General features: G+C 32.9%; 1 protein-coding gene and 1 long non-coding RNA gene across 2 annotated transcripts in view; both read left to right on the top strand.

Moving 5' to 3' along the window:
• Positions 1-24264, top strand: part of LOC123654927 (lachesin-like) — a 78231-nt gene that overhangs the window by 15173 nt on the left and 38794 nt on the right. The window lies entirely within an intron of this gene.
• On the top strand, positions 8331-22207 carry LOC123654848. Its single transcript, XR_006743278.1, has 3 exons — positions 8331-8419; positions 8965-8968; positions 22196-22207. It is a non-coding gene; the product is annotated as an uncharacterized LOC123654848 (long non-coding RNA).

Consider the following 24264-nt stretch of genomic DNA (forward strand, 5'->3'; position numbering starts at 1 on the left):
AGTACTATCTGAAACTGTCAAACCTATTCTAACGTTCAGTCTCCATTTATTAGCTACATCATCTAAGCATTACCTAGGCTATTGCATGCATTCAGCCTGTATTTCCCCACTGTTGGTCTTAGGCCTCTTTCTCCACGTTGAAGACGACTTCATCGTGAAAAGCGGTACACGTACGAGACCGTTCTCCTTAATTCACCGTTTATCTAGGCTATAATACATATCATTGTCTCTCACCATTGTAAAACTGAAGTGATAAATGTTAACAGATTGAAAATACGAGGAACGCTTAAATCTAACTGTTGTAATCGATTTTCCTCCCAAATCTTTATACATTAATTCGGTTTATCGCCGTAGCATATCACACGTTCAAGCGTTTTTTTTTCCAGTATTCATTCTTTTGTATGTACATTTTCATATTATCTTTTGTTTAATGTATTATTTGTAACTTTTTTTTCTATTTCCTTTCCTCTATTTATTTTATTGTTTTTTTTCCTCATTTATAAATATTGTATCAGTGTTTTGCGATATCCCAAATAAATATTTTATTCGTTTAAATAGTCCATCTAGGAAAGTTGACGATAAATAATCTTATTTACTTGTGAAGCTTAAACATACTGATAATAAGAATATTATTCTATAGATATCACAGTAAGATAAATAATGTTGTCACGAATCGTCACAAATAAGATTAATTTTTCATCTTTTTAGTAATCTAAAACCTGGTTGCATATTATTCAAATTAAGTGATGATAATTATTTCAATTATCCAAAACGAAAAAAATAAAATAAATCAAGTGACACAGTATGACAACTGATTTGATTAAAAATACCTAAGAAATCATCATCATCATCATTACAGCCTATACAGTCCACTGCTGGACATAGGTCTCCACAAGTTTACGCCAAAAATAACATGAACTCATGTGTTTTGCCTATAGTCACCACGCTGGGCAGGCGGGTTGGTGACCACAGGGATGGCTTTGTCGCACCGAAGACGCTGCTGCCCGTCTTCGGCCTTGTGTATTTCAAAGCCAGCAATTTGATGATAATTCCGCCACCGGTCGGCTTTTTAAGTTCCAAGGTGGTAGCGGAACTTTGTTATCCCTTAGTCGCCTCTTACGACACCCACGGGAAGAGAGGGGGTGGCTATATTCTTTAGTACCGTAGCCACACAGTACTCGAGAAATACTATCAATAAAAACATAACAATTTTAGTAACATTAAAAATTTTACGAGGATCGTACCGATATTATATAGTAAAAATACAAAGAGGAAGATTACAGTTTATCTTACCCCTTTACGATTTTAGTGTTTGAAAATCGAACAAGCAAATTTGTGATGTCATCAAAGATTTACCTTCACAATACGGATTCGTCTCAATCCAATAAGTATATTAGATATCAAAAAAGAGTAATGAAATTTAGCAGATTTTGTCATTCATTTCAAATATACATTATCAAATGTAGATTAAATTTTCAATGGAAGCAACTGCTTCCAAGGAATAATGAGTTTCGTAATGAGATTTTAGAGAGATAATTTCATTTTGTTGTGTTTAGTATTAGAATATTATATTATCTGAATTTTAACATTAAATCAATATTTATTTCATTTTCCCGATAAATAATTATTAAATTGCTTTGAAAATATTTCGACGAATTGAAATATTTTAAATATAAAGACAAAATAAAAGTTGCAACTGGCACAATTTAAAATCATGTCGACTCTAAAGTACTCTGTCAATTAAGTTAGAAGCCCGAGCGACGTTTTTAATTCGTTGCATTCAAGCTTGAAAGAGATGATTAAAAATTAAAAAGCGAGATCAATTCTATTAATAATTTGAAATCTTGACCTTAAATATGATTACCTACCAACACCAGTGACGTAAAACCTGCTTTTTATTTGTAAAACTTGTTATTTTCTTTTTATAAATTTTAAAATTTACAATTAAAATAATTTGCGCATCCAGATCTTTTCTGAAAGCATCCGTATCCTTCGTATCTTCAATTACCGTGTACTTACATTGGAATGCTTTATATTACTGCGTTTGTGCGACCAGAGAACAAGCAATAATAGGGACATGGACAATAGCATGGTTTTGCTTTGCATTGGTTACGTTAAGAATGCCCAATATCTTTCATAGTTAGGTACAACTAATATTCTACTGAGTTATTTGATAAGAAATTCTAATCAGAAATCTTTTTAGCGCAATTATTAGCTGGAATAAATCACTTTATTATTTTTATAAATATATAAACTGCTAATTAAAAGGTCCAAAGCATATTGATTATTTCATCATTAGTACACTTTCTTTGTGCCTCATTCTCTTCATGTCATTTGTCCAAAGGTTGTCTGTTAAAAATCCCTGTCTTAGCAATAATGCCACCTTTTGTACATCTGTATTTTTGTCATTGTTTTATTCTTTCTTTGTTTATTTTTGTTTACTATACAATATAAATTGTTTAAAACATTTAAAGCTATATGCAAAATTTTAATCTTCGTAAAAGTCTTACACATATACTCATAAAATACCAAGATAACACGACAAGAAACCATAAATTTTTGAAAAGATTTCCTCCCGTTTAACGGTAAGACGATAAATTTTGAACATAAGGGCCCTTTACAAAGGTAAGACTACTCGATCAAGTAAGGGATGAGATGGGAGAACGGGCAATTAGGTATTAATTTGTTTAACGAACCGCAGGAGTGAACAATTGATGCGGTCAGGCGTAGGTAGAGAATATTGGATGCGGTTTTCAAGGATATAATTAAGGATCTGTCGAATAAAATGGCGTATCGGCAAAATGTTTTGATCACTATTTTTAGAAGGATATATTTTTCCACTTTCAAAAATTATATTTCTAAATATGTTCATATTTTGCTATTAATTGAAAAGAAATCCGAATTAATTTGAATTCATAGTCCAAAAAAAAAAACGAATGTGCTTTAGACCACACAACTCAAGTAAAACTCATTTAGCCCCATTTATATGTATGTATATATAAATTTTATTATATAAATTTGTATTGTATAAATTAAAAAATATGAGAAAGAGAGAAAGAAAATGTGTGCTCGCACCTCTCTCTTTTTCCCGATATACGAATTTCCGAATATACGAAACATAACTCTCTCTCATCCAGTTTTAAGTAACTTATATCTCCCTCCCAACTTCCATTCGACTCACCCGATCACACTTTTCATAACACTCTCGTCACGCATTCACCAGCTTACTCCTCAAGTCAAGCGTGCGTTTACTTGCTTGCGTGCGAATGTTTACTTCAAAAAGAAAATCGAACTAGCTGAGACTTTTGTAAAGTTGAATAATCTAGAGTTACCTCTCTTTATTCGTAAGATTCTTCACTGCGTTCCTGTTCATTATAGAAAGTAGAAAGAAGCATCTTCTAATTACTTTCGTTACAAGCGGATATTAGTAGTTGGAGGGTTGTCGTGTTTGTTGATATATTAAGTGACTCTAGTGACTTCATTTCTTTGTTTTATCCAGAAATTGATAGGATTGATCTAGTTCTATGCGCGTTGTCTATATAAATAGGAAGTTTGAAAGTAGCACCCGTGACGGAAAAAATGAGAAGCATTATGGTATGGGCATGTAATGAGGAGGAATGAACTTTATGTCTGTAAAATTATGCTAGGGATGAATATCGAAGGTGAAGAGCGATCGGCAGACCAAAAAAGCGATGGATGGATAGTGTGAGTGAGGATATGAGGAAGAAAGGAATAAGCGCTGAAGTGACGAATGATAGAGAGGAATTTAAGAGGAAAATATGTTGTGCTGACCCTACATAAGTGGGATAAGGGAAGGAAAATGATGATGATGTAGATAAAGAAAAACAAGATATACACTACTAACTAATGAGTTAAAGAATTGGTTACAATTTGTGAAGGAATTGGGAATCACACGATTAACGCATTCAGCCTGTACCATCCCACTGCTGGGCATAGACCTCTTTCTCTATGGAGAGGAATGCACCACGCTGCTCCACTGCAGGTTGGTGATTATGTTCGCTACTATGAGTAACGATCGCTATTAGGTATTTATGATAACAGCGGGGACCGACAGCTTAGCGTGATATCCGGGCACGGTGGGGAGACCAACAAGGACAGACATCCAAACTGGAAAGAAATATTATTACAAATTAAATATCAATCCCGAGCGGGAATCAAACCCGCAAACCGTCGGTGTTTTAGGCGACTACTGGAACCACTACACCAAAGCGTTTGTTCAATCACATGATTATAATTTGTTAAACTATACTTATATCAATGAAAATCAAGCACATGTATCAAAAAAAAAAAATCCAATTTTAGTTTTTCAAAATCAGTAATGCTATCACTTTGTTTAGATACTAATGAAAATTGTAGTTTAAATGAATTTGTATGTAGATACTAACATCTATCAAAACTTATAACATATATCGTTATATCAGACGATCTTGTGTGTGTAAATAAAAATAAATTCGAAACCGATACCCTCCTCCTGCGAAACAGTAAAAAAGTCACATTTCAACTTAATCCAGATAAATAAATTCCTCGAACGCGTTATCCTTCGCTGAGTTTAAGGAAGTAAAATGAATCTTTCAATATTGAATTCGCCATGTGTGATAAAAATTTACATCCTCGAATTATTCTTAAAGCCGTGTCCAGATACCCTATTTATTTTCTATAAGAAACGTTTACACAAATAAGATTTTGAAATGTCCCTTATGGGTCAAGAAGAAGGGACAATTTGTTCCATTGTCCACGTATTCAATAACGCTGGTCACGCGACTGTGTGATTACATCACGGTCCCTTCTTCTTTTGCCCTTATTGCTCCCAATTTTTCCTTACCCGTAACCGGTTATGATTATTGTGACTTTATTGTTTTATACATATGTGTATTTTTTTTTTGTTAATTTTATATTCTTGTATCAAATTTAGTTACACAAAGAAAATCTTACTAATTTTTTTCATAAGTAGGCTTTAGAAGATCGTCATTTTACATATTTAATATTATTAGTTTTAACTTAATTAACAGATTAATTATGGTTATTGAGAAAGTACTTTAAACCCAATGGTACTTTTTGTGATCTCAATTTGCGTTTACGCTTTCGCCTGTAATATCCTTCTGCTGGGCATAGGCCACTTTTCTCATGTAGGACAAGGATCAAAGCTTAATCCACCATGCTGCTCCAATGCGGCTTGGCAGATATATTCCCTACTATGAGAAAGAGTTGCTATCAGGTGTAAATGATAACAACCGGGACTGACGACTTAACATGACCTCCGAGACACGGTGGGGAGATCCACAAGGACTGCACAAACATCCAGACCACGGCAAACATCTGTATGGCCCAAGTATGGCCATTACAAATTTTTGTCATGTGCGGGGATCGAATCCGCAACCGCCAGCGCAACAATCACAAGCCACAAACCAGTGCATCGACCGTTGCGCCAACGCGTTGTCAATTTTCGTTCAAATGATAACAATTCAATTACTTAATCCCTTTAAATAATATATTTTTAATCAACCAATCAATGATTATTGCGCAGTCATAACTATTACTATATATACATCTTTAACTTAGATAATTTTACTAGACCTGCGTAGGTATATATTGTATTGTTAAGTAAGGTCCAATAAACGGCTGGAGAGAATTTTCGTTAAACTTAAGGATACCTAGCTTAATCCGTCACGCTATTCAATCGTAGATTGGTTTTCCTACAATGGATCGCAGGAAATGAATTGTAAGCACAAATTTAGAACTTGAGAAATTCAGTGTTTGTCTGAATTGAGCTTCAGTTTCTGTTAAAATTTATTTTGTTTTATCAATAGAATAAATTAAGTCATATTATAAAATGAAGGTATAAGTAATTACTTATAGTTTTTTTTTTAAATATAGTTTTGATAAATGTATTATTCGACAGCGTTTTAAATAAATATGAATTAATCTCTATCTTAGTTTCAGTTTGGGATTGCAATGCGATTACATGCGCATTAAGTTTGATATCCAAAACATCTGCAAGTCTACAGTGTTCAATTTTATTAATCACATGACGTTGAATGACGTTACAGAGATTAACCTTTTTAAACATTGTGCCTTCTAGTAATGACTTATTTAAATTGGCATGGGTATACTTGTTGTTATTGTTTTGTTGTTGTTGTGTTGTTGTGGTTGTGCTGTTGTTGTTGTGTTGTTGTTGTTGATTATCAATATATTTTTTTATTATTTTGCCGTAATATCGAAATCCAACAAAATTATCAGAATTGTGAATAGTTCGATAAAGAATCAAATAAAGGTACCTTTCAAAAATTAAAGGTCACCATTTATATTTATTAAAATTCTATAAAATTGAGTATAACAAGCAACCTCCTTTCAATATTTCTTGAAAAGGTCGATACAAAACGAATCATATTCATGAATATTGATGCTCATTTCGGATAAGCTAAGGAAATATTCATTCAAAAAATACAACAGTGATTTATTATGAAGTTACGTTTAATTTAGCTGCCGGATATCTTTCATTTCTTACTTCATTTATAAAGTTATAATGTTAATTTCATTGTAGCCTTCGCGAGGAAGCAAGTTGTTTTAATCAATCATCCTTCTTAATCAAGTTAGTAAACGTAAATTTTTCTGACTCATATTTTTTTTGATCTTCGCGCTAGATAAGTTAACAACCGCTTTGGTGTATTGGTGCGTGTAGTCGCCTAAAACGCCGTCGGTTTGCGGGTTCGATTCCAAAAGCAAAGCAAAGCGCTTACAATACTTGTGGTTTTGCAGGCATTTATGGCTTACAACAACCGCTTGCCATCACGTGAGTCGTGCGTTTGTTTGTCACTCTGGTTGTACAAAACTGTATATATTTAGTCCAAGTAAAAAAAAAACTCGACTATACATTAGACACTGCAGCCATCATAAATAATAATATTGCGCTTTTTTTAACGTTACAGGCGTTTTTTGCCGGCTAGGGATCCCCTCCGCAGCGCGCCTTAAGGAACTTTGGTCCAAGTATAACGTTGCTTACAAAAACAAATAATTTTAAAAACAATGTCGCACAAGCATTTATGTACATGAATAGTCTATGTTAACGTTGATATCATTATTTATGGACTGAGTAAAAGCTGGGAAATTGTGTTTATTTATTTTGTTAAATAACCACTTGATAAGGGTTTGGCAGATATAATTTTTAACTCTCTCAAAGTCTAATATTTATTTTGTAAATGTGTATTTCTTGTAATACATAAAATGTTATATCCAATAACATAAAATAACTTTTAATATCACATTTTTATTGTATTGAAGTCTGTATTATAATTTACGACAGTGCGTATCATTGTTTAGGTATTTAATTTGGTTTTTATATTTTGGATAAACGAACAATCGGTGGAAATAATATCTTTAAATTCAAGTATTTTTGAAACGAATAGTTTTGGTTGGGCGTAAGTCTCTTTCTACGTGTAGGAGAAAATTAAATAAATATATGGCGGTTCACGACTAGCTGCGCCACTGTCTTCTTTCTACTTATTTTAATAAAGTATATATTGATATGAACTTTAATTTTATACTAAAAAAGATAATTTAAGTTTAATTAATTGTCAATTATAATACAATTAAATACAGTAAATGCTTCACACTCAACGGATTTTCTCCTGAGTCGGGGGCCCGGAAACACACACAATACACAATTGCAGATACAAACGCCCAGACCACGACAAACATCCATATGATTATATACATATATCGCCTAAAAGTACTTACCATAATCTCTCTAAAATATGTATTCGTTACAGAGTTCAATAACTTGTAGATGTTTATGTATATATTTGAACAAGTTTATTCGATCTAGAGGATTATATCATAAGCACATCATAAAATTTATAAAACATTTTATGCTTATAAGGCAAATACAATGGAAATTTTATTACTTAATTGTGCAAAAATTCTATCGAAGATCTAGTTAGCAATTTTTCTTAATCTGTCACAAAGACCTGGCTTAGTGGAGGTATTATAGTCGTTTGTATTATTGCTCACACTGAAATGATAATAGGTTCGATTATTGTTGATAATAATCCAATGAAGAAAGTATAAAAATTTTATTTGATCACTAGCTGTGACCGCGACTTCGTCTGCGTGGATTGTTACAAAAAAGTTATTGTTTAGTTCGCAGAGTTATAAAATAAATACATTTCTAAAATAGAAGTAGCCAAGTTACTCCTTACTACATCAGCTACACCAGTCAGTGAAAATCCCGTCCAAATCGGTCCAGCCATTTCAGAGATTAGCCGGAATAAATAGACAGACAGACAGCCGGACAAAAATTGTAAAGAGGTATATGAACAGTGTAAACATTCAAATGAATTTAGTAAACAGCGGCTATTTTAATATTACAAACAGACACACCAATTCTATTTAGTTGTATAGAGTATAGATCAGGGGTTCCTAAACTTATTTTGTCTACTGCCCACTAAGAGAATAAATTATTTTATAGTGCCCTCTTTGAGCAATCTTTTAATGAATATTAGTTGATGTTCACAAGTTGTAGTCGAGAATCTTTATAGATTAAATGACAAATCGCCCCCCAAGCCTCCAGACAACGGCACCATTTTTTTTTCTAGGTTTCTTACCGCCCCCTTTTAGTATTGCAGCGCCCACAAGGGAGCGTTATCACCCACTTTGGGAAACACTGGTATAGAAGTATAGATGAATAATAAGTGACAATAAAATCTTTTATTTAATTTATTACAAATTAAAATTTCTCTGTTGAACTATGGATTAGCATATTTTATTATCGTTTAGATAAAAGATAATTACATATGTATCTGCATAAGGTCAATGTAATGTATATACATATGTTCATATGTGTAAGGAAGTACGTCTTCCACAGAGATACGGCAAGGCTGCAAAAATATCGTGTTGCCGCCGACTGTTAAATAACATTGGTCTCAAATGGTGATTTTATTCCTGTAGTAATGTAGCCAGAGCTCTTGGAAAGAGTCGAGGATATGGTCGACAACGAGCTGGCAATGCTACTAGTACTGCTTGCGACCATAAGGTAGGGCATTCGTATACCTTTAGGTGGACCTTACGCTTGTAATAAAAACAGAGAATCCGATAGCCTTTGGTTGATGTTAAAAAATCTAAGTGGTCGATTGTAACTTCAACGACTGTGTAATAGATCTTATTCTAAATCTTAAGCATTTAAGACTTTACAAGCATATCGAAAAAGTTGTTCGAATTCAAGAAACCAAAGGATCAAATATATATGCACTTATAGAATATTTATACAACAATGCTATATATTAAAATAACTCCTATTGATAATAAATTAACTAAACCAAAGTTAGCTTTAAATTTTGTGATTCTTAAAATAACACAAATTTTTAAGACTTTTTATAAATTTGAATTAAACTGTATTTACGGATTGTATCGCTCTCGAATACTTGTGAATATACCATTGACCTATCAAAGAGCTAGTTCAATGGAAAACTTTAAGAGACACTAAATTACGTAGATTATCACATTAATTACCCAAAACGTTATTGACACGTGATAACCCTTTGGTGATCCTCTTTCAGAAACACGTAAATCACATCTAAAATTAGATACTATCAGCAAATAAAATGGAACTGATTCGAATTTCTAATCTGACATGCTTACGCAAATGGCCATTAATTGCGTAGGACTGAATTTCGATCCACAATAGCTATTAATTCGGTAGACACGGTTCACGTATCTGATACACGATGGCTTATATTTAACTTATCAGTGGACGCTGGAACACGTACAAAGCTAGAATCGGCGCAAGTATTCAAAGGACCAATTTAATTAAAATTGTTTGGATTGCTTCGCCTTTGAAAACATTTATTTATGAAGAAATTTATCTGATCTACATACTTAAGGCATGATTTATCCTCAATATTTGATCGTGTACACAATTAAAATGTCGAGATGACGTATAAGATTCAGCCCGCAGATAATTAAAAACGTAAAAATTAATTTATTTTTTATTTTTGTTTGTATAAGCGTATCTCTGTTTCATTTATTTTTAACTTCGATATTTTTAGAAAAACATTTATGGGCTTTTCAGCTTTTACAAGATGGACTAACTTCGGCTTTAATAATACAATGTCTATTAAAATAATATTTCCTTATTTACTAATTTATATCTGATTTAATTTCTAAGTTAGTACAAAATGTACGAAGACGTTAAATTTAAAATACTTTACATGTTTCAATTTGATATAGATGATATTTTCTCTCAAGTTCCCTTAACATTTGGACCAGCAGTCGAGACTGATTGCCTGTCGTAGTAACCGGCTAACGGACCGTTCGTTCTGATGGAATTGATTGCTGCCATTTTGAAATTGATGCCTACTCAGTTCACCACTGCTTTATAATGTCACATGATTCAAAATTAATTTTGTCCGAGGAATATGATATTGATTGAAACTCCGTGTTATATTCAAAGATATATTAACTGCAAGAGAGAGTAGTGCGATCACACATTTTCTTTCTCTGTTTCTCTCATAGTCAGTTACGTTTAGCATATCTAAGACACAGTGCAGGCCTATTGTGTAAAAGTTTTATTTCAATCGTGTGGTCTAAAGCACACTAATTTTTTTTTTCGTTTTAAATCATTTACATACTAAATATTTTTTATCAGAAAATGCTTGAGTTACCATATTATATACAGGGTGTGGCGTAAATAGTGGTCCACCGTTAAGGATTCCATAAACCAGGTAATTTACTATTACATATTACAATTTTATCCATTTTTACCCAAAGGTTCCGGAAATATTTTTATTTTTTATTTTTTTACGATATTTGTACCCCTTGTTACAAATTTGGTTGTAGTTTTAACAAATACCGTTATTTTTTCATTTTGATTACTGGTAATTACCGCTGAACACTAGAGCTATCGTTAAATAACATGTTTTTAATGTAAATTTAAGGCTTTTGAAGAAAAAAATTGGTTTTACTCTACATTAAACCCAAATTTTTAACATATCATGCTAATTCAAGAGCGATTTTTGTAAAAAAAATGTACTAAGCTGTCAGTGCCCATTCATTTAAAAATATGCCTACTAAATACCAATTTCAAAATGGTATCACAATAGCAGATCCTTTTGTTTAACAGAAAGATATCCAATTTTAATTGAAGAAAGGAAGATTTTCATTAAAATACATTTTAAAATTTAGTTGCGTTAATACTTATGATTTTTGTAAAAAAGTAACTACACTGTCAGTGCCTATTCATTTTAAAATATTCCTACTAAACACAGATTTTAAAACGATTTGCCATCCCATTAATAAAAAAAATTATTGCAATTTAAATTGAAAAAGACTTAAAATAAAAATAAAAAATTACTACTGTTACAGAGTGATCTTGACCTAACTTGTAAATCAGAACAAGGCATTAAAAAAAACAAGTCATACTGTCATCGTTTATTATTATTCTTTGACATGATTACAAACACTGTAAAAATTACACCAAATGCTCAAAATGGCCCCCATTCGCAGCTATACATGCTCTGCAACGTCGAATATACAGTGTTTGTAATCATGTCAAAGAATAATAATAAACGATGACAGTATGACTTGTTTTTAACCGACTTCCAAAAAAGGGGGAGGTTCTCAATTCGACTGTATTTTTTTTATGTATGTTACATCAGAACTTTTGACCGTGTGGACCGATTTCGAGAATTTTTTTTAAATCGAAAGGTGGTGTGTGTCAATTGGGCCCATTTAAATTTATTTGAGATCTAACAACTACTTTTCGAGCTATATCTAATAATGCGTTTTTACTTGACGCTTTTTTCGTCGACCTACGGTGTATTATACCGCATAACTTTCTACTGGATGTACCGATTTTGATAATTATTTTTTTGTTGGAAAGGGGATATCCCTAGTTTGGTACCATGATAAGAAAACTAGGATCTGATGATAGGATCCCAGAGAAATCAAGGGAAACTCGAAAATCCGTAATAACTTTTTACTGGGGGTACCGATTTTGATAATTTTTAATTTAATCGAAAGCTAATGTTTATCATGTGGTCATGTATCATATAAATTTTATTGAGATCTGATAACTACTTTTTGAGTAATCTTTGATAACGCATAGTTACTTGACTATTTTTTTGTCGATCTACGTTGTATTACTCGTCGATGTAATTGAAGTCGGTTTTTTTTTCGTTTGTGAGCAAATACAATTATTTTTTAATGCCTAGGTCGAGATCACTCTGTAACAGTAGTATTTTTTTTTTTTTAAGTCTTTTTCAATTTAAATTGCAATAATTTTTTTTATTAATGGGATGGCAAATCGTTTTAAAATCTGTGTTTAGTAGGAATATTTTAAAATGAATAGGCACTGACAGTGTAGTTACTTTTTTACAAAAATCATAAGTATTAACGCAACTAAATTTTAAAATGTATTTTAATGAAAATCTTCCTTTCTTCAATTAAAATTGGATATCTTTCTGTTAAACAAAAGGATCTGCTATTGTGATACCATTTTGAAATTGGTATTTAGTAGGCATATTTTTAAATGAATGGGCACTGACAGCTTAGTACATTTTTTTTACAAAAATCGCTCTTGAATTAGCATGATATGTTAAAAATTTGGGTTTAATGTAGAGTAAAACCAATTTTTTTCTTCAAAAGCCTTAAATTTACATTAAAAACATGTTATTTAACGATAGCTCTAGTGTTCAGCGGTAATTACCAGTAATCAAAATGAAAAAATAACGGTATTTGTTAAAACTACAACCAAATTTGTAACAAGGGGTACAAATATCGTAAAAAAATAAAAAATAAAAATATTTCCGGAACCTTTGGGTAAAAATGGATAAAATTGTAATATGTAATAGTAAATTACCTGGTTTATGGAATCCTTAACGGTGGACCACTATTTACGCCACACCCTGTATTTAACGAACCAACTGTTATTTGGGAGCCCTTATTGCTGAAATAATAAACTTAGATCACGAAGATATCTTATTAAGAAGTCAAGGATGGCTGCAGCTGTGGTTCTTGGGGGCTTAAGAAAAACAAAACTTGGAGATTTAAAGATGTATACTTATGATTTATATACAGCTCAGAAGATGACCCTTTAAGATCGGAGAAATACTAATTATGTAAACATAAAAAATATACGAATGAAATATTGATCAAATCTTCGATATCTCCACCGACTTTTTAGAAAAGAATAATAAAGTCAAAAATAACGTATTCGTAACAAAATATATGTAAGGATGATTGAAATTTAAAATATAAATTATAAATAAGAATTTAAAATTTTAAAAAGCGTCATTAAAAGTTACGTATGTTTTTTTTTTATGTCACTAGTTCGGCAAACAAGCGTACGGCTCACCTGATGGTAAGCGATTACCGTAGCTTATAGACGCCTGCAGCACCAGAAGCATCGCAAGCGCGTTGCCGACCCAATCCCCAATCCCCCCAGGAGCTCTGGTCACCTTACTCACCAACAGGAACACAATACTGCTTGAAAACAGTATTATTTTGCTGTGATCTTCTGTAAATCTTACCGATTTCCCATAAGCGATCTATAAGACTCTATAAATAAGATACTGAGTGGGAAAAGGATATATATGTATAGTACAGCTGATACTAAATGTGCATAAAACAGCGAGTATTTATTATGGTAGTACTAAAACAAAAAGAAGATTAAACATTGTAAATGAAACACGTATTGCTAAAATTAAATTTGCTTGTCAACAAAACGCTAAAAAATCGACTCATGTATAAAAGAAAAAAATAAACAATTTGTTAAAAACATATTCTTTAAATTCTTACAAACTTAGAAAATTACTTAACTTAATGGCTTACAAAACTAAATTATGAAGAGACTGAGGCTTTACTGGAAGTAATTACCTAAAAATATACTAAACACAACACTCACAAACATATACACACACGCACTCAAACACAATCATACACACACACGTGCACACACAGAAATATACATAAATAAACTCTTCTTTGTCTCTTGTAATTGAATTAATACAGACAGAATAGAGATACAGATAATCATCATTACAGCCTGTACAATCCACTGTTGGACATAGGCCTCCACAAGTTTACGCCAAGAATAACGTGTACTCATGTGTTTTGCCCATAGTCACCACGCTGAGCAGGCGGGTTGGTGACCGCAGGGCTGGCTTTGTCGCACCGAAGACGCTGCTGCCCGTCTTCGGCCTGTGTATTTCAAAGCTAGCAGTTGGATGGTTATCCCGCCATCGGTCGGCTTTTTAAGTTCCAAGGTGGTAGCGGAACTATGTTATCCCTTAGTCGCCTCTTACGACACCCACGGGAAGAGAGGGGGTGGCTATATTCTTTAGTACCGTAGCCACACAGTACAGAATTATGATAATGCTAAGTTTTAATTTTATAAGTATGAATATGGAAGAGCGGGACATCCTTTACAAGTAAAACACCTACCTACTTAAAAGGATGCCCCAACAATGGTTTCATATTATGTAAACGTTTTTCCAAATAAATATATATATTTTTTTAAATATAAATAAAAATTAAAATATTAAAATTAAAACACTAAGTTCCATTTTTTTTTACTCCATAAACTTTACTTCTCCAAAACTCAAGGAATGTCTTGGTGAAACGGACAATTTTTTACACAAATACACCTATTTGTCATCCGTCAGTCCCAGAGGGTTTGCCCACTGACTTCATCCAGAGGATGAAGTCAGTGGCCAAATAAACACCCGCAATATTTATCAAAAAACTCGCCCATTGTTACAGTACAAGAAACATTCCTAAAGTCGAGAGCCATTTACGAAATCACACAATAATAATATGGTTTTATTTACATTCACAGTAGCTTAAATTGAAAACAATAAAAGTTGTTCTGAAAACTTACTACATAAGTGGTAAGTTTTCCAATAAAATGCTGAATGTAGCAGTAAAAACCTGTAAGTAAATATATAAGAATGCAACTATTGCCAGGCAAGAAATTATTTTTAACTGTCTAAAAGACAAATTAATAAAATGGTCAAAATTGTTCTTTCGATATACTTTAAACATAAGGTAAATAAATAACTGCTGAAGACGGCCAGCAGCAGCTTCAGTGCGACAAAGCCAGCTCTGCGGTCACCAACCCGACTGCCTAGCGTGGTGACTATGGGCAAAACGCCATTTTTGGTGCGAACTAGTGGAAGCCTATGTCCAGCAGTGGATTGTATTAGGCTGAAGTGATGAAGTTATGAAATAAATAACGGTTCAGAAGTGATTTTTCTATGATAATAAAAATATATATGTCAGATGGAGGTAGATCTTTCTCGCTCATCGTCTCTGAGTACTCGGTCTACTGTAGGCTTCAGTGGTCAATATAGGCACAAGTAAACACAATTTATGATATCAACAATTTCTTATAACACAGGAATCAGTTAGCAGAGAGGTATTGTATAGTTATCTTGGTAGAAAGGTACGCATCACGGAACGCGGATAGTTATTAGTTAACGGGGCGGAGACAAACTTCTTAGCATTCGATGGATTCACCGTGCGGGTGTCGAGTCCATCGTGTGGTAGAGGAAGTAACTCAAAGCAGTGCCTAGGACTTGCAACCCAGCTGTAGGTTTAAGGAGGCCCTCTTTAAGATGCGCATCAACGCTCACCTTCACTGCTTGAGTTGTCATTATTAAAAGAGTCTAAGTTAAGCTACTAGCAGGATACAACAAGTATACCGTGCCGAGCCAGAGCCAAGACTGTCTTAGCCGCGATTACTTTTGACGTTTTATACACGTCAGAATAACTCGAGTAACATAATGAGTGAGGGTAGGTGACTATTGAACGATGTGCTAGGTAGCGTGCTCGGTCCATCTGTTGTTTATAAATTCCTTGCTAATTGCGTACGACAGTGCAAGTGCCGACATTTATTAATTTTAATTTATAATAAAAAAAAATATATATATATATATATATATCAATTATTATGGTAAGATGGAAATTCTTACTCTTACCTTTGAAAATAAGTAGCATTAAAACAGTAGGTCTATAAATGAAATATTATTGAAGATACCCACGCATTTTTCTTATAAACGTCAAGTAAATATACAAGACAGTGTCTTCAGAATTTCAGAGTATAAACCTATAGAATTTTCAGAATATTATTAGCTCTCTTAAAAACTTTATCGTGTATTCGTTACGAATCAGGGTTTTACAAATCAAAAAGTTGAAACAAATTGCACGCTTAATTAACTACCGAGTAACCCGACCACTACTGATGGAGGGTTATAACTGAATTAAAAATATAGCCCACAAAACCCTCGAGTTAGTCCCGTTACTTTTGTTCAAAGATAAAAACTCTAGAGACATGAAATTATTCTCCGTGATGCCTTGTATTTTTTTCGCTCAACCCAAATGGGCCTCAATCAAATAGTCCAAACCGACCCTTTCCCTGTTCTCTAAATAACCAGACATTTGGCGGTTTATGGAAAAAAATTCGTCGTCTTTCGAATGTTGAACAGTGTTTGGGACGTGACGATTTGAATCGAACTATTACGATTCCAAAGAACATCCGCCGTTTGAATCGGAATTCCTGTAGGGATTTAGCAATTTTCACGTTGACGACTTCGTAGCCTATGTTTGAACATTTTATTGCATATATTTACATTACTATTTGTTTTATCAAATGTCAATTTCCTATTCTATTTGCTTTAATGGACAACTTTATTTTTACAAAAGGTCCGTGCACAAACTTTTATTTTTCCATTAAAATAAAGCTTTCATCTCGTGAGACTTTGGGAGTTTTACAGAAGTTTTATTATCGAAATATATTTGTTTTTATTTCTATTCACTTAGAAAACATTTTATTAAAATTAACTTTGGGAAAAAAATAGTTGTTTGAATATTTTTTTTTCTCCTTAATATTTTTACACTTCTAATCTAACCTCTGCTACTGTATCCTGTCCAAAGCTTGGAGCATTATTCTTGTTTTAGCAACCAGATTGCCTTATCATGAATCTTTTTTTCTTATTTTACCATATAAGTTTGTATTTAGAAGTTAAATGTCGAATAAATAGGTACATAAAGAAATAGAACATCACATTTCGTAACATGTGATTTATCCATTGAATGAGAATTGTTAAGAAGTTCACAAGTAAATTTGCGTTCTGTAGTGCAATGAGTCGGAATAAAACGCGAAGGACGGCGTTACGAGTCCTGACACGGTCGCTTATCGCTAATGTTTCTACGCGAATGCTTACAGATCTTCGTAGGCATATTCACTGAATAACATTTTATTTTTATTAAGCCTTTTGTTACATTATTTTGTTAAGTATATTCTCCTGTGAATCTCTGTGTTTATTTTTCAAAAGCTATAAAAATAATAGAAGTTAAATCATATAATTCTAATATAATATAAACATTTTTATATCATGTGTTTTAATTACCATGTATTTATATTTATCTAGTTATGTATCCGTTATAATTTTATATGGGAAAAATAAAATAGGTAATAAAGCTTTAAAATTATCTCATATTTCATCCCCCATATCTTCTCAACGGGGGTCTCGCTTCTTCCATATTCTTCCAATATATTAGCCGTTCATTTTCTAATAAATGTGTTGTTCTATTGAAAGATTCTAGATCTATCGGCCTTGCCCACAAACCAAGTATTCCGAATACGCATGTACAGACGTAAAGTATTTTTATTGTGACAAGATGTAATAAATATTTAAATACTATCGTACATAAAAAAATACAATCGAATTTAGACACTCTTTCTTTTTTTTTGAAGTCAGTGACTACACTAAACTACACTTTAAACTTTAATACAACATTTAAGTGTTACAAATAACAAAAGTATATATTAATTCGTCATAAAGTAATAAAAACTGTGAAAACCTTATATTTTCTGAAAACGCTACATTGTTACAATGTACAAAATACGACTGCATGACTACATCACGTTTCAGGAATATAGCAACAACTCGGCTTTAGGGGCTCAAGACTGGAACATAAATACGATAAAATGCAGCAAAGACGCTCTGGAACAATTTCAAGTACTTCTAAAGCGTGCCGCGTTGGTCTTGAACAGCTATCTTTATAGTAATTTAGTTTTTGATTAAACTGTGTACAGTTGGTTGACTTTTATATACTCAAACCGATGTCTGTTAAAATAACTTTAAAAGCAGAGCGTCAAATTTTATGAAGATCGCGCGATCTTAAAAAAATGAGGATACTAGATTTTAGCAAACTTATTATACACGTATTAAGTTACCTCGTATACTAGTATTTTGTTATACTTGATGTTTCCCGCTAAAATTTCCAACTATTTACCAATATAATATACGTTTAAACAATATTTTCAGCAAAATCTCATGCACCATAAGACGTGACAGCGAAAGATAGGTAAGTAATATAAATGAAGATACTCATAAATAGGCAGGAACGTAAGTTCTTATCTCATCGAGATTAAGACTGTATCTTTAAACGTTGCAAAATGTGGAGACGGATTGTAATCTCTTTGCTAAAGCGACATTATTTCTGAAACTAATAGACTACGAGTCCATTATGGTAATTTATACTTAAATAACGAATATTTACAGCGATGCTCGGTTCACTAATTGAGATTTAATTTTAAGGGCGTTGATGAATATTTATGTTTCTAAATTCGTGAAAGATGAGCCAAGATAGTGGATAAAAACTTATTTCCAAATTATTATTCAGCCTGTTACATCCCACTACTAGGCATAGGCCTCTTTCTTCACGTAGGAGAAGGATCGAAGCTTATTCCACCATGCTACTCCACTGCGGGTTGGCGGTCTCTTTATCTACTCTTAACTTAATTAATTTTAAAAACATCCATTTTGATTGCTAGTTTAGACGTAGGATTAGTAAGATTCGAAATGCAAATTTCCACACATCTAAAAACAATATTAAGCTCTTCTTCCTAATCTCTGCGTTTAGCTCCGATCCGAGTACACTCCACAAAAGCGTGGTATAAATTTTCTCCATGTTTGATTAATATTAATGAGAAATACCTTAGATAAATTACTTCAGTTTATAGGAATGCGGAAGTTGCCATGTTGATTAAATTAAAGGTAATCATAATAAGGAATTTATACTGATTTTATAAGGACGCGTTGGTGCAGTGTTCATAGCACTGGCTGTTGCGCTGGTGGTCGCGGGTGCGATTCCCGCTCACGACAGACATTTGTATCGGCCATATAGATGTTTGTCGTGGTCTGGGCGCTGTGCTTGTGTGTTGGGTGAGTTTCCGGGCCCCCGATACAGGAGAAAATCTTACTGAGGATCGTTGAGTGTGAAGTGTTTATTAATTATTTATTTATTTTTTATTATTTATTTAAAGCTGAAGACTTTTTTTTGTTTGTTAAGCGCACTAGTTTTAGGGATTACTGGCTCAATTTAAAAAATTCTTTTTGTATCGGATAGTCCATTTCTTGAGGAAGGCTATAGGCTATAATATTATAACAACGCTAGTGAAACCACGCGGCACAGCTAGTTAAAAAAAATAAGCGCCTCACAGTCTACGGAACCCAGTAGGATGAAAATCTTTTGTGTAGAGTCCGGACACACTTAACATAACCATAAACACCGAGACCTCGATAAATATTTGTATGGACTGTATAAATATTTCTCATAAGTGGATATCGAATTCGAGACCAATAGAGTATTACAACACGATATATACAAACAACCTAACCCGTTGCTACGATTACAGCGCCAAAGCTTAGTGGAAAAAATATTAGTATTATGTATTTTTATATATTACAATGATGGCATAGAAATGGTCTTAGGAGCTTTTGCTACCTTAAATTTCACAGGCACACCACATAAGAGTATTGAAGTATTGCTGTGATCTTGTGTAAGGCTGAGGTAATACTCACAAATATTGAACATGATACATCCTGCTATGCCCTACCTAGTAAAAAAGTATAAGTTACTTATCCGCTTTTATTACACAACAAATACTAATCAGAGCACCGGTAGCCCAAAAATCCAATAAAAATTCCGAATACGAGGAATCAAAGTACATAGAAAATTGGTCTAAAAAATCAGCCACGTACAAACGTTTGGTCACGTACGTCAGCTAACGTTACATTCGTAAAATTCTCACTCTAACTGAATTGAAATAACTAGTTGCCGGTACGTGGATGCGTGGAGTTCGAAACAACGGTAAAATAGAATAGAAAAATTTGTTTCCTGGAAAAATACAGCTGCCTCATGGATAGTAGCGGAGTTAGGCCTGAAATTTTTATGTGATGAATTTGTTTCTAGGTAAGCTTAACGGTATTGGTAACATTTTATTATGGTTGAGTGTAAACTCTTAACTAAAAGTATCGAAACAAAGTGTGTGTGTGTGTGTGTGTGTGTCAGCTCCAACACAACTGTAGTTAAAAAGATTAATACCATATCACATGGTAAAGAAACGATTGAAATAAGGTCTAATTGAGACGAATCAAATAAGTTATTAGGAAACGTCGTAACGCCATCTATCGGAACCCTATTCGATGCCGATAGATGGCGTTAACAAAAACCTAACGAGGTCATTCATTCAATAGGTTTTACTACTCATATTTTTTCATACCGGGGGCCTTTTATGAAAATCGATTTATAAGGAGTAAAATCCAAAAAGAACAAAAGTTTCACAATCAAACTCACGCTCACGCAGACACAAACTGAAAAAAATTAAAATTTTTAAAAAATAAAAAAAATAAATAAAAATAAAAAAATAAAATTTTTATGACACATAGAATCGAAAATCGCACGAAAAATGACTAAGCTAAAAATTGAAATGTTAAAAATAAGCTTTGATTTTTTACATTCAATAAATTTACCTTGACGCATGGTAAATGGGGTGATAATAAAAAAAACCCTCTTTTAAAAGAATTTCATACATGTTTCACCGTCGACTGCGGGTAACAAGCTGTGAAATCGGGCCTGAATGCACGCCCACTTGACCGGCTTACTTACTGGCAATGAAGCCGGTGATTAAATTTTGGTTTTACGATTTTGAAAACATTCAAAATTAATTTGAAATTAAATAGAAAATGAATTTTAATTTTCGCTTGTTCGATGTATTCGCTTGTTCTTTTTGATTAATGGGATCAAAATGGTTTTAGAAAATTTTGTGAATATGATTTAAATATAGCCTTCAAAAGTGTGATTAAAAATCTTTTGATGCTACGGTAATCGTTTATCAGCAGGTGAGCCGTACGCTTGTTTAGCGACCCAGTTGTATACAAAAAAGTAATAGATACATAATTTTTTTTTCGTTAATTTTTAATATTTGTCTAATTAGCCATTAATGTTTAAAGTTGGCACCGCTTAGTATTCGATGTTAATGTTCACCGGTTCAATTGATTTTGTGCAGTGGTAAAAAATATGGTCAGATAATCATCATGTTTCTAAAAAATATGCAAAAGTTAAAAAAAAATAATATTGCCGAAAAGAAGTTCTCTTTGACTAAAGTACTATTGTAAATTGAAAATGAATTTAATATTTTATAAAAAATTGACCAAAAAACGTGTGTTGTAATTGGTACGGAATACCCTTTCATATTCACACAAACGAGTCAGTTTTTGCAACACGTACGCGTAATTGGTTAAATTTGGTGAACCAGACAAACCGAAGGCTCCGCTCAAACTGTCAAAGGACTTGATGAATGCGTCCGCTTTAATTAATCGAACTTTATGGAGACAATTCACGCTACACCTAATGATGACGAGGTTTTTGAAGATAACGTTTCGAGTTCTGTGTGGAAAAGTTTGAAAAATTTACCTTACTAAAGAATCTATAAAATAGTAATATTATAAAGCTAAAGTTTTAAAAAAAAAAAAGCGCCACACTCAACGGCTCGGTGATTTTCTCCTGTGTCGGGGGTCCGGAAACACAATACACAAGCACAACGCCCAGACCACGATAAACATCTAAATGGGCATTACAAATGTCTGTCGTGAGCGGCGATTGAAACCGCAACCGCGCAATAGCTGCGACCGCTGTGCCAACGTATCGTCGAAAAAAAAACGTATCGTATCTTTTGTATGTTTGAACGCGCTAATGTCAGGAAATCTAGTTCGAAATGGAAAAGTTATTTTTGGTTGCGTCGCTCATTTATCGAGTAACGCTAAAGGTTATAAAATATTTTAGTGGATATATTTTTGCCTCAAACTACGCGGGTGGAACCACGCGGCACAGCTAGTATTTGATAATTCGACTTATACTCTTTAACCGACTCCTAAAAAAGGAAGAGGTTCTCAATTCATGAATTTTAGTGTATTTTTTTTTTTAATGTATGATACTCAGAACATTTGATTTCGATGATGGACAGATTTCGATGATTTTTGTTTTAATCGAAAGGTGGTGTGTGTCATGTGGTCCCATTTAAATTTAACTGCGACATATCAAGTAATTTTTCAGTTAGATAATTTATAAATAAGAATTTCTAAAGATGTCATTATGAGACTGTTATTCTCGCAGAAATATCAAAATTATACTCTACATGTATTTGTATTATATATATTAATTCAGCCTGTAACAACCCACTGCTGGCCTAAAATAAGCCTCTTTCTCCGTGTAGAAGAAGAATAATAATATTTATTTATATAAAAAAGTATTATATACAAAATGTAGATTTTTAATATTACTGCGCATTATCTGTAAGACGATTAATTTAAATGAAATCTTGATTTTTATGAGAAATCACAATAGTGATCGAGCGGTGCAGTCAGAATAGACTGAAGCACTTTATTTATTTAAATTCCGTATTGTACAGTAAATACACTAATACAAGTGTGTACAAAAGACTGGCCTAATCCCAATGCTTTTGCTACCAGCCAACCTTAGTTGTGTTTGGTACTTTTGGTTTCAGAGCGTTTTGAAAAACAATTTATAATAATTAACTATCTTAATTTAATTAAAAAAAAATTGAAGACATGTCAAGACATGACATTGAAGACATGATTTGGAGGCTTTAATATCTCTAACTTAACTATTACAGTCTCGGCCCAGCGGATGTCGGGGGGGGACGGGACAGGCGACAGACGCTGACTTTGCGTCTCTTACTTATTCTACGAATCTTATTTTATATATCTTATTTTATGTATCTTATTCTATGTATCTTAATGATGATGATGGACAAATCGTAATTATAACTATGTGTACAATAAAAAAATAATAATATGACATTACATATCATAACATCATACTAATAATATAATGTAATTTAATAAAATAATACAATATAACGTTACATAATATAATGAATTATTATAATCTTATTTCACAATTAATATCAAGCAGAAGTTAATTTTAATAAATGTTTTAAAATAAAGTAATCTCATTTTAATATATATAAAGCAAGGGAGAATAAAACAAAGTTGATAACAAAGTTTTTAGTTATGAAATTTCGGAGTTTAAAAAAAGCAAAAGCAGACATATTCTTTGAAACTTTCAAGTTGCCCGGAAATTCTTTGATGATTTCTTTAATAAATCTGCAGCACGAAGAGTTATTATGCAGAGAATATTTTATTAGATTTATATTGTTTGTATACTAACTACGTCTTGTGATTTCACTTGATTCGTTTCGTATTCCGTAGATTAGCGATATGGAAATAGAAAAAGTCGGTCTTATTCAAGATTTCCAGATATTATACGCATGTCGATCATAATCACAGTAGGTTCACCTTGCTTAGCTATTCTTTCCTAAGTCAGTCCCCCCCTCTCTCCTAAAGTTGGCATACAGGACCACACACAGCTGTGTGACTCTGTTACTACGTATTTTCAATGATCTGCTATTATAAATATCCATGCGTTTGTTGTTCAATTATGATGCTGAACATCACAGCAAAATAACACAGTTCCCAAGCAGTGTTGTGATCCTGTTGTGAGTTAGATCATCAGAGCTTCTGGGGGGAGGATATCCTACCCCCAGGTCGACAACACATTTGCGATGTTTTTGATACTGCAGGCGTCTTAAGCTAATCGCTTACCAGTAGGCGAGCCGTACGCTTGTTTGCCGACCTAGTCGAAAAAATGTTTACTAAAAAACTTCAAAGCTGAGTAACCATTTATCTTCAATATGTATGAGGTGTTGAGTTAAACTCGCCACTTTTATGCGTGTTAGCAAAGCTTGGTACCAATGTGTATTTTTTTGTTGTTGTAATTACTGTGTATATAATTTCACTTCCAAATTGAGCAGTGCTACCAGTGAACTAGCGATCCATAGGTTAGGGTTAACGATATCTATCTAACAATAATTGTGTTTGCTCG

This window comes from Melitaea cinxia, chromosome 7 (genome assembly GCF_905220565.1).
Source record: "Melitaea cinxia chromosome 7, ilMelCinx1.1, whole genome shotgun sequence".
Taxonomy (NCBI): Eukaryota; Metazoa; Arthropoda; class Insecta; order Lepidoptera; family Nymphalidae; genus Melitaea; species Melitaea cinxia.